Raw genomic sequence first — 12,330 nt, forward strand, 5'->3', positions numbered from 1 at the left:
CATGGAATCTCGTGCCTAAAAAGCAACTAAAAAAAAAAAAATAAAAGGAATATTTTCTGTCTTGTCCTTTCACTTACATTAAGAGGAAAAGCTTCCTTTGGGTATCTACAGAAATATTATCATCAGAAAGGAAAAGCTAATGTCTATAACTATAAAAGTGTTCCTGCAAGCATCAACTAGTTTATATGTTATTTCTGGGAATAACTTTCCAGTACAGTTGGTCACTCTACTTCAAGTAGCTATGCATTTCATGCATGCATATTTCTAATCTTAGAGTAATATACTTCAAAGATGTATCTCATTACATGACAAACATTTGCAAGTTACATAAGTTCCAGACAATTTTCCAAATAAACAAGGAAAACCTGCAGTCATAATTTTTCATGATGTAATTGGAAACATGTTAGAGGTATTAATGAGAATATATGATACATTCATCAAAAAAGAGGACATTTTTCTTAGCACTGCTTCCTCTCAAATTTCCAGAAATAACAAATGTAAAATACTCTGAACATCAGCCAAGAAGAAAGAGTGTTTTGTATTGCCTTCTACCAGTGATAGTTATATTTATATTCATGCTATGGTAAATGTCATACTTCTCAAAATTCATAAAACTGAAACCATATCCACAAAACCTTCAGCTAATGCCTTTGGCTGAGGCAAATTATCTTTGCCAAACTTGTGAAAAGAACTTTAAACGAGGAATGATGGCGTAAGGGGATGATGACTTACAATCAAGAGAGGAATTCGTGGACAGGGTTGGTAAGAAAACGTGCAGGCAGATGTGGATGTGAGAGTTCACGAAACCAGTGAAGAAGGGCCAAAGGGGCTGTAAGAGTTGGTCAGAAAATCAGCATTGTCTCAACATTGTCATCAGGAACATGAACAGTACATTACCTGACAATGGCCTGTTTGGAGCGCAGCGGCCGGTCCCAAGGACGGAATGTGCGGTACAAGGTTCCTGGAAGGTACCTGGCTGAAACCGTTAGAGATAACCGCATAGCTGCTGTCAAAAAGGATGAATTGCCACTGTTGGCATAGCACTGATGAAGAAATCATGAACTTTAGATGAACTTTGCTTAATTATAATACCAAAACACACCTCCTGGTTGAAGGCTACCCGTCTCCAAGACTAACCACGCCTCGGACACTGACCCTGTGCCTGCGTGATAGCCTCGCTTGAGAAGGGTGGAGATATGATAATTGTATTCTGAGAAGGGTGGAGACTCCTGAGGCAGAGGTGGAGCAAGGTGTGTTACTAAGCATAAAAGATGACTTCGGAACCATGGAAGCTGGAAGCTTCCTCACCAAGCACCACGACGATTGACGACGCAGCATCAGTTGGACCCGGGACCGTTAGGACGTCGTGAGATCAGCGGTGGTAGCTGTAACCCCTCTTTCTCCTCTCTCTAAACTTTACTTTACTTTTCTCCTTTCTTTCACTCCTCTCTAACCATCGCGTGCCTCCTCACAGGCAATACAATAAAGTTTTACTGTGCGATTACTGCTATCCCCTTTGGTGTTGGTCACCTTAATTTTGCACTTTCGAGATCGTAGCAAACGAACCATCACGAGTCCACCGAGTGGACCGTGACAGGGCCCCACCTCAAGTGTGTGCACACAAATAAGGAAGTGCCCACAGGACAGCACTATGGAGGAGGCAGATGAGGCCTTCTTCAGATAACTGGAAGGAAGCCTCATGATCATAGGCCCTGGTCCTCATAGGGGACTTCAACCACCCTGACATGTGCTGGAGGAACAGCATGACGGGGCACAAGCATTCTGGGAGGTTTCTAGAGAACATTGATGAATATGTCCTGACATAGTTGATCAAAGAGACAGTACTCTGCTGGACCTGATATTTGCAAGCAAGAAGGAACTGGTTGGGGATATTTAGACCGGGAACAGCCTTGACTGCAGTGAACATGTGTTGTGGGTTAACCACAGTAGGCAGCTAAGCACCATACAGCTGCTTGCTCACTTCCACCCAGTGGGATGGGGAAGCGAATCATAAGGGTAGAATTGAGAAAACCTGTGGGTTGAGAAAAAGACAGTTTAATAACTAAAGGCAAAAAAAAGGGGGGGCAGTGGGGTTATGCAAAAGCAATCACTCACCTCCAGCTAACCAATGCCCAGCTGATCCCTGAGCAATGGCAAACCTGGAAAACTGCTCCCCCAGCGTTTATTGCTAAGCATGACATATTATGGTGTGGAATATCTCTTTGGTCAATTTGGGTCAGCTGTCCCAGCTATGTCCCCTCCCAGACTCTTGCCCACCCCCACCTACTCTTTGTTGGGCACATGAGCAAGAAACAGAAAGCCTTGAAGCTGTACAAACACTGTTCAGCAACAGCTAAAATGTTGATGTGTTATCAACAGTTTTGGTCACAAATCCAAAACATAGCACCAATAAGGGCTTCTGTGAAGAAAATTAACTTCATTCAAGCCAGATGCAGTACACCATGAGATGCTAGAGTTCAGGACCCTGAGAGAAGGGAACAAGGCAAATAGCAGGATCACAATCTTGGATTTCGGGAAAGCAGACTTTGGCCTATTCAGAGACCTGCTTTGAAGAATGCCACAGTAGACAGTCTTGCAGAGAGGAGAGGTCTAAGATAACTGATTGATTTTTCAAGGGTCACCTCCTCTGAACTCAAGAATGGTCCATCCCCACATGCAGAAAGTCAAGAAAGATGACAGGATGCCTGCATGGATCAACAGGGAGCTTCTGACAAAACTAGGACATATAAAAAAGGTATACAATAGGTGGAAACAGAGTCAGGAATATGGAAACACTTTCCAAGTGTGCAGAGATGGGGTTAGGAAAGCAAAAGCTCACCTGGAACCGAGACTGGAAAATGATGCGAAGGGCAACAAGAAGGGTTTCCACAGGTAATTCAGCAGGAAAAGGAAGACTAAGGAAAAAGTGGGTCCCCTGCTGAATGGGGCAGCTGACCTGGTGAGAAGGGATATAGAAAATGTCTTCATCATATATGTCTTTACTGGTAAGAGTTGCCTTCAGGAATCTCAGATATCTGAGATCAGTGGGAAAGTCTCGAGCAAGGAAGACTTACCCTAGGTAGATGAGGATCAGATTTAGGGAGCATTTAAACAAACTGAACATAAACAAGTCTATGGGACATGATGGTCTGCACTGATGAGTGCGGAGGGAGCTGCCTGATGTCATTGTGAGGTGATTCTTGATTATCATTGAAAGGTTCTAGCAGTCAGTAGAGGTTCCTGAGGACTGTGAGAAAGCAAAATTTACTCCTATCTTCAAGAAGAGCAAGAAGAAGGAACCAGGGAACTACAGGCCGGTCAGCCTGACCTTGGTGCCTGGGAAGGTGATGGAGCGAATCCTTCTGGAAGCCATTTATAAATATATGAAGGTCAAGAAAGTGATTGGGAGTAGGCAGCATTGACTTATAAAGAAGAAATCATTCCTGACCCACCTGATATCCTGTGATGATAGAACTTCTCACTGGATGAGGGAAGAGCAGTGGATGTTTATCTTGACTTTAGCAGGGTTTTCAACACTGTCTCCCGTAACATCCTCATTGACAAGCTAATGAAGAATGGCTTAGATAAATGAGCAGTGAAGTGGGCTGAAAAATGACTTGACTTCCCGGACCAAATAACTGCAGCACAAAGTCCAGCTGAAAGCCAGTCACTAGTGGCTTACCTCAGGGTTTGATCCTGGGGCCAATACTATGTACCATCTTCCTTAATGACATGGATGATGGGACAGAGCACACCTTCAGCAGATTTGCAGGTGACGCAAAACAGAGAGGACTGGCTGAAACACCAGATGGGGGTGCTGCTGTTCAGAGAGACCTTGACAGGCCAGTGAATGAGCCAACAGGAACCTCATGAAGTTCAAGTAGGGCAATGCAAAGTCTGCATCTGGGGAGGAAGAACCCCATGCACCAATACACATTGTGCACCCACAGTCTGGAAAGTAGCTTTGAAGAAAAGGAGCTGAGTTTCCTGGTGGACAAAGAAGTCCAGTGGTATCCTGGGACAAATTAGGAAGAACATCACCAGCAGGTGCAGGGAAGTGATCATTCCCCTCTGCTCAGCACTGGTGAGGCCACACCTCAAGTGCTGTGTTCAGTGCTGGGCTCCTGTCATGGTTTAATGCCAGCCAGCAATTAGCACCATGCAGCAGCTCACTCCTCCTCCCAGCCCGGTGTGAGGGGGAGGAGAATCAAAACCAAGTAAAACTCCTGGGTTTAGATAAGAACAGTTTAATAATTGAAATAAAAATACAATGTAATAATAATAGTAATAAAAAGGAACATCATAAAAAGAGTGAAATATAACCCATGAAAGACAAGTGATGCACAATGCAATTGCTCACCGTCCTCTGACCAATGCCCAGCCAGTCCCTGAGCAGCGATCTGCCCCTCCTGGCCAAATCCCCCCAGTTAACATACTGAGCATGATGTTCTATGGTATGGAATATCCCTTTGGCTAGTTCAGGTCAGCTGTCCTGGCTGTGCTCCCTCCCAACTTCTTGTACACCTGCTTGCTGACAGAACACGGGAGATTGAAAAATCCTTAACTTAGGATAAGCACTACTTAGCAACGACTAAAACCATCAGTGTGTTATCAACATTGTTCTCATACTAAATCCAAAACACAACACTATACCAGCTACTAGGAAGAGAATTGACTCTATCCCAGCTGAAACCAGGACAGGTCCCCAGTACAAGACAGACATTGACATACTGGCGCAAGTCCAGCAAAGGGCCACTAAGGTGATTAAGGGCTTGGAGCATCTGTCAAACTGGGAGAGGCAGAGAGCTGTGCTGTTTAGGCTGGAGAAGAGGAGGCTTGGGAGGAAAGGGGTTATCAGTGTGTGTAAATATGCAATGGAAGGCAATAAAGAAGGCAGAGCCAAACCCTTCTCAGTGGCACCCAGGAAAAGGACAAGAGACAGTGGACACAAATTGAAATACAAAAAATTCCATTTAGACAGAGGAAAAACTTTTTTCTATGAAGGTGGTCAAACTCTGTAGCAGGTTTCTGAGAGCGATTGGTGAGTCTACATCCCTGGAGATATTTGAAACCTAACTGGATGTGATCCTGAGCAACCTGCTCCAGTTGACCTTCCTCTGAGCAGGGGGATTGGACTATGCGTTGATCTCCAGAGGTCCCTAAACCTATTCTGTGATTCTGTGAAAACTGAATGAATAAACTAAGATCAGACTGAGTCAAAGTCCAAGGCTTCTCATCAGAGTCATGCATGGTAGACTCCCAACTGGCTTCCCTCAGACACCAGAGTATTAAGTAAAACTTGGGACACAAAACCCAGGAAGACACTCTGATCCTAGCAATAGACAGCCATTACCAAGCTGCCTCTATGTCCAGCCCTACTTTGCACCTGTCTCAGTGCCATTCCTCCCTGCTAACACTTAATGTATTCACCACATCAATGGAGAATGTACACTGCTGCTAATACTCCAAAAAGAAAAGTTAGAGATGCATGTGTGCCTCAGCACTGGCTTCTTTTCACTTGTACCTCAAGAACTTATGAAAAACTAATAATTCTTAATACTATGTATACCAGGTAGAGATGGATTAGTTTGGAGGTTGTAATTCCCCTAAAGTCATCCCAATGGTTAATTGTCAAACCCCAACAGGACCCATAAAACCTACTTAGCCCTACTGTTATAGAAGAGCAATAACATGTTGTGAAATTGTTGGAGTCTGAACTGCAGCTTATTCTGTAGAAGCCTGATTGATAGCAATTGCATTGGTAATTGAGTTCTTATTTCCTGTAGGGGCTATCAGTGAGGACAGAATAGAATTTCAAGAAGGGGGTAGCTACATTAATGATTAATTGAAACATTTATTCTTACATCAAAGACAAAGATTTATAGACGTGATGTAAATGTGCTTGCTTCAGGGCAAAAGTCAATTAAACAGATGAAATAAGAATAAGCTGCCTTTGTGTGGCAGGTTTTCCCACAATTGTTCTCCTGCAACTTTTTTCTGAAACAGCTGGGAAAAAATTTGTGTGACAGGGTATGCCCTAGGAGGCTAATGGTCTTCCAGTGTTTCCTGGACTAGTGATTTGGTCTCTCAGATAACAACAACAACAACAGCAACAACAATAATAATATAAAATTCAACATACAAATTAAATCTGATTATATTACTACTGACCAGTTATTTGAGGCAAGTGTAAAGCTGGACTATGTTACTGTGCAAAATACAAAGAGTTGCTTGTGTGTTAAGAAACACTGAACTACATTTAATTTACCGTTAATGACTAATTCCTCCCAACATTAAAGAGAGAGATGTAATATGGTTTGATTTTAATCTGAAACCTATCCATTCTCAAACAAAATCAGTGCTTGCTTTCCAGTTTTCAAGAAGAGAGATAATAGGCTGAATAGTTTGGCTGCCAACTTGTGTTGTGAAAAGTGTTAAGAGTGGCTAACATAATTTCTAGTAGCAAAATGAAGAATGCATGCTCATTAGATACAGCTACTGTCTATGTGACTCCTCTCAGAAGTCTCTACAGCATCTCCTCAATGTACATTCACCTGCCTCAGACACTTGCATCACAGAAAGGTTGTAGCTGATATCTGTGTTACCAAATATTGCCATATTGCCCTTCCACAAACACTGGATTAAGTTAGTAGGATTCAGCAGCTACTTTCTGCCTCCTGGATGCCAAAGTCAGCAACAATAGCAGTAAATCTTTCACATGCTGAGATAGATTGCTAACTCACTCACACCTGTAAAATGGAATATTAGAATAGTTCCTAAATAAATATATGTAGTGGATGAGAATATGCTTCTGTTGTCTATGACTGCTTGGTCTTTTAAGATGCTATGGGCCTGTGTTATATGGTATCTGCCTGATACAGTAGCTAAAGAAACAACAAGGCACGGCTGTCTTCTTTACTGTACCCTTTCCCTCCCTTACAATGCCTAACATGACAGATTGTGTGGGCATCTAACATGGGCACCTATCCAGTGCACAGAAAGGGTCTATTACTGACCTGGAAATTAAAGTTTTTCTTCAAGCAGGAGGAACAGTAAGAAGTTTCTCTTGCCTTACCACTCACCTCTGTGAATTCACCCTGCAATGGACACCACTAAGGAGCTGACAGTCTTTATCAGCAGAAATAAAAGAACAAAGGCTCCAAAAAGTTGAGAGAGAGAAATGCCAGGCAATTCTAAATGACCCTTAGCTAGTTTGCAAATATGGTTTCTTTTCAGCTAGAATGGGAGTGCCTGACGAAATAATTACAGAGAAGTGTCACTTGGAAGTTACATCTTGTCTCAATACACCAAAAAAACCCCTAAATGCTTTTGGGACACAGTGGTTATACACAGACTCTCAATGCCTGTGACCATCTGGCCTGTCACTACAAAAGTGCTTCTAGAAGCAGAATAACAGAAAAAGACCTCTGCTCAAAGCTGCCAAGGCCTCCATAATCACAGCTGAGTTCTCTTGCCAAGTGAAGTTTTTATATTTTCTGCTTGAATACACTAAATAATCAATCTTTGACTTTATGGTTGGTTTATAGACTGCAGGATGTAGACACCTTCCTGCATAGTTCAAGAAAACTTTCTGCATTGGTGACTGATTTCCTGGAGAATGAAGAAAAGATTTTGAGTGGTTGCAAGCAGCTGTTTGATTTCTGAATGTTAGAGGCTGCTAATGGCTGTCTCATATCTCTTGGGCAAAACATATATTGGCCTCCCCTGCTCAGTCAGTATTTTCCCTCCCATCATTACTGCTCCCCATTCATTCTACCCTGGTAGTTTACTGCTATACCCCAGGAAAATGAGATTAAGAATACATGTTAGAGCTCTTTGGTGGGACCTTGGCAAGGATGTGACAAGATAGGATTAGCTTGACAACTCATTGAAAAGTGGATATAATGTCAAAACATTCAGTCTAGAAGTCAACAAGTCTTGAAGGGAATGAATTACTTAAATCTGTAGTTTTAGAAAGCCCTGTGCTATGGTTCTAGCAGAAGAATCTAATCCACATGTTTATAATCTCTAATTTAATCTCTAGCCCAAACTTCCTTATGAAGTTAACCAAACTGGACCATTCTAGCATCTTACTCTTTCTCAGAACTGTATACTAATTCATTTGCCTCATACAATTTTTCACTTCTGTCCTAACCTTATTTCTGAAGTAGTTTATCAGACCCATAGCATTTTGTTATTTCTCTAAGTTTATTTCAATTCTGCTCTGAATTCTTCATAGTTTACCAACTCAAAACCCACGACTAGTCCAACCTGAAAAGTTAATTAACCACACTGTGAGCCATTTATCAGCTTAGGAAATGTGAGAATTGTGTTGTACATAGCACATATAAGCATCAGAAAATATAAACCAACTAATTTATGAGCAACCAGTAGCTGCAGTTCTTAATAAAATCATAAACATTTCTGAAAAGTTTCTTTATTTTTCAACAGCTAAAGGTGATATATTTTTGTAACAAACATGCTTTCTAACAAAGCTGGGTTTAAAATGAACCTAAAGGTTGAAGAAAGCTATCCATAGTGCACAGAGATGACTATTGACATAAGAGCAACAACTAAATCAATAGCTAGAATTCAATGGTTCAGACCACCGGAGTCTGATTATTTAGGGCTTAATTAGTAATAGCTAACGTTTTTGGTTTTTCTGTGCAATTCTACCAATGTACTAGATCATAAATTCCTGCAGAAAATTTAAATAATAGTGCACATTATTCATCATGCATTGTTTGACCTCACTTTTCTTGGGAAGAAGGCAAACAATTCATGTTCTACTGTCCATGCTTATGATGCCAGCTAATAGTACACTGCTAAAAGAATATAGTGCTGTATTTTTACCAACTGAGCATGAAAGATAAAACATAAAACATAAAAGCACATAAAAAAACCTGTAGTGAAGTAATCTAAAATTTGATATGAGAGACACTCTAGAATTTTCTAGTAGTTTCTAATAAGTTTGCAGTTGAACTGCTGTCCGTCCACCACAAAGCAGTTTATAGCGTGTATATGTCATTCACTCTTGATTATACTTTTAATCATAGTATGTCTTCTCATATGCTATTTTATTATGAAGCTGGCAATCTGTTTTGGCTATCTGGACCTGTCAGAGTAAAAATTTAAGTCACATTCTGATTTAAAAGATTTTAAAAATATACTTCTTTTCTTTCTCCAGAAACCAGATCCTGTCTCTGTTTCTCTGACTAGCCTTTATTTTATGTTATTGAGAAAAATTTCACTGACCTGTTTTTTAAACTTTTGTATGTTTTAGCTCTCATTTTTTGCTCATTCACTTTTTAGAGGCTGTGACAAGATAACAGCACTGGAGAATGCAAAGGGTTAACAGCTGCGTGACTCTCATATAGCCTAAGAATAAGAAACGAAGAGAAACTCTTTGCAGTTCCAGGCTGAGTAAAGCTATGTTAAACTTCATGAAAATTATTACCTGTTGGGGTTTAACTAAAGCTGGCAACTAAGCACCACATAGCTGCTCGCTCACTCCTGTCCGATGGGATAGGGGAGAGAATCGGAATGCTAAAAGTGAGAAAGCTCATGGGTTGAGATAAAGACAGTTTAATAGGTAAAGCAAAAGCCACACACGCAAGCAAAGCCAAACAAGGAATTCATTCACCACTTCCCATGAGCAGGCAGGTGTTCAGCCATCTCCAGGAAAGCAGGGCTCCATCACGCGTAACGGTCACTTGGGAAGACAAATACCATCACTCTGAACATCCCCCTCTTGCTTCTTCTTCCCCCAGCTTTCTATGCTGTGCATGACGTCCTATGGTCTGGAATACCCGTTGGGTCAGTTGGGGTCAGCTGTCCCGGCTGTGTCCCCTCCCAACTCCTTGTGCCCCCCCAGCCTGCTCGCTGGTGGGGTGGGATGAGGAGCAGAAAAGGCCTCGGCTCTGGGTAAGCACTGCTCAGCTAGAACAAAAACATCCCTGAATTATCAACACTGTTTCCAGCACACATCCCAAACACAGCCCCATACTAGCTACTATGAAGAAAATTCTGTCCCAGCCAAAGCCAGCACAATCTCTACTATGTTACAGATCAGATTTGTGATTTTTACTTTTTTTTTCAAAACAGAATGAGATGTAACAACAAGATCTGGAAATAATAATGCCTGACATTTACCTCTCTTCCCTGCCTGGCAAAGCTGATCACTTCTTTAAATGTGAGTGCATAAAAAGAGGACCTTACATCTTGCATAAACATGGCAGCTATCTGGCGTTATTCATCAAATCTAAACACAGTTCAGTTGACTAAAAGTGTCATAAAACCATGAAGTAGTTCACCATAGTTTCTAAAACACTGATAAATTCTGAGAAATTGTGTTTTTCTTCCAATTTTTTGAACCCAATCATTTTGCAGAAAAAGGCTTCTTGCTATTTGAAAATTATGGGGAATTCCTTCCTGGGATATGTCTCTAAGAATACTTTTCTGAGAATGAAATTAGCAAAAAAGGAGAGTTAAGAGCTTTTAAAAGTACTAAAGGTGAGAGTAAATAATAATATCTGTCATTGTTTATTTGCTTTTGAGAATGGATTTTAGATAACTCTATTAGTTTTATGAATTATAAGTAACCATGTTTGTTGAATCTTAGGGGTCACACTCTGTACCCTCCTATAGTTATCACTGTGTGGTTTGCAAGGTGATAAGTAGTTATTCTGATAATTATTTTGGATAACCACATTATTGCTTATTGATGTAGTGACTTTCAAATACTTGTTTTAATATTAAATTAAGCTTTTATAAAATGGTAAAGTTTTTTTACATACTGCAGTCTATCTTGAAAAAGGTTTTATATATAAAAATCTTAAAGGTATCATCCAAAACCAGTAAAGACAAACAAAGAGCTAATTATAGAGTAGCTATGAACTGTTCTTCAGCATATTATGATTATAATTTATGTGCTTCTATATTGTTGTATAGTAACAACCTTCTTATATTAATTTAAGGACAAAATTATGTCTTTATTTCATTGTTTAGTTGAAAGCTGCAAATATTTGAACCCTCTAGCCTTTGTCAGGACTGATAAGGCTTACAAAGGAGACATCTATTTAAAGATGTTGCCATCAGCTTGAGTTTATGGCAAATAGAATTATTTAGAATTATGGCAAATCTTTCACTGACTTAGAAAACAGTGGCAATTTTGAAATTGTTTTGTTTTGTTTTGTTTTGTTTGTTCGTTTGTTTTTTTTTGCTTAAACATTTATTTTCATCACTTTTGTGTAAGCTTTCTCTTCTTAACAAAGTACAAATACACATCATCAAAGTTCATCTTTGATAGGCAATGTCTTTAAACCATGCAATTTACTATTGGTGTGAAACAGTTTTTCTACTAACTAGAACTGCAGCTGCTGTTAGATAACATTACAAGAAATTTAATTTTGTTTTTCAGGTTCTGAAACTAAGCAAGACAAATAATGCTTAGCAAATAGGGGGAAAACTTTTGAAAATAAATGTCATGCTTTTTCCACCACCTAGAGGAGACATTTGTTAGACCTATCAGATATCTTGGGATATTGTCTGATAGATAATATTTAAATCTGGATCGCCATATACAGTTTTAAAAAATGTCGTCTTTTTTACATTCTGGAATTTTTTCTTCCTGTCCTGGGCAAGTCTTTATCTTGAAAAGTCTTTATCTTCTTGAAAAAGGAAACATGCCAACTACTCCTACAAGTTCAGAAAATACTTCACTAGTGACATTAATTCCATATAGAAAGTTGTCATATACTACAGTGATAGGTAAAAATGTCTTGAATCAGTCTTTGAGAAAAGTGAATTTAAGGCACTGTTTTTTCATGTACTACTCAGATTATATTAACTCCGAAGAAAAGATTTAACATGGCATGAGAAAATAAAGCTAAGCAGCGGTAGAGGCTAAGTTTATTAAAATTCAGTAATTATTTGGTTTTCTTTATCTTGCAATTTAGTTATCAAGAGACATAAGTCATTCCCAAATGAGTTTATAAATCACTTAATTAAAAAAATTAAAAGTATAACAATAAAATTATTTGTAAGTACTTAATGCTGTGCAACAACAGTTTTCAGTTTCTCCTATGCCAACAGTATCTTGATGACTACACAAGAAAAAAAGGAAATAATTGCATTCCTGTCCAATATGAAATAGAGCCAAAGCACTTCTGCTCCATGAGTCATTGATCTCATCAATAGATTTAGACCGCCCAGAGGGGCACATCCTATTCACCATCTCAGGAAATGTTATTTATAATTTAATTGTTGGGTTGGTAAAACTTCCCTTTCTATCTCTTGCAATAAAAGCTAGGAAGGTATTTATCTTAAAAG

Source organism: Buteo buteo, chromosome 6 (assembly GCF_964188355.1).
Source record: "Buteo buteo chromosome 6, bButBut1.hap1.1, whole genome shotgun sequence".
In the NCBI taxonomy this organism is placed as follows: Eukaryota; Metazoa; Chordata; class Aves; order Accipitriformes; family Accipitridae; genus Buteo; species Buteo buteo.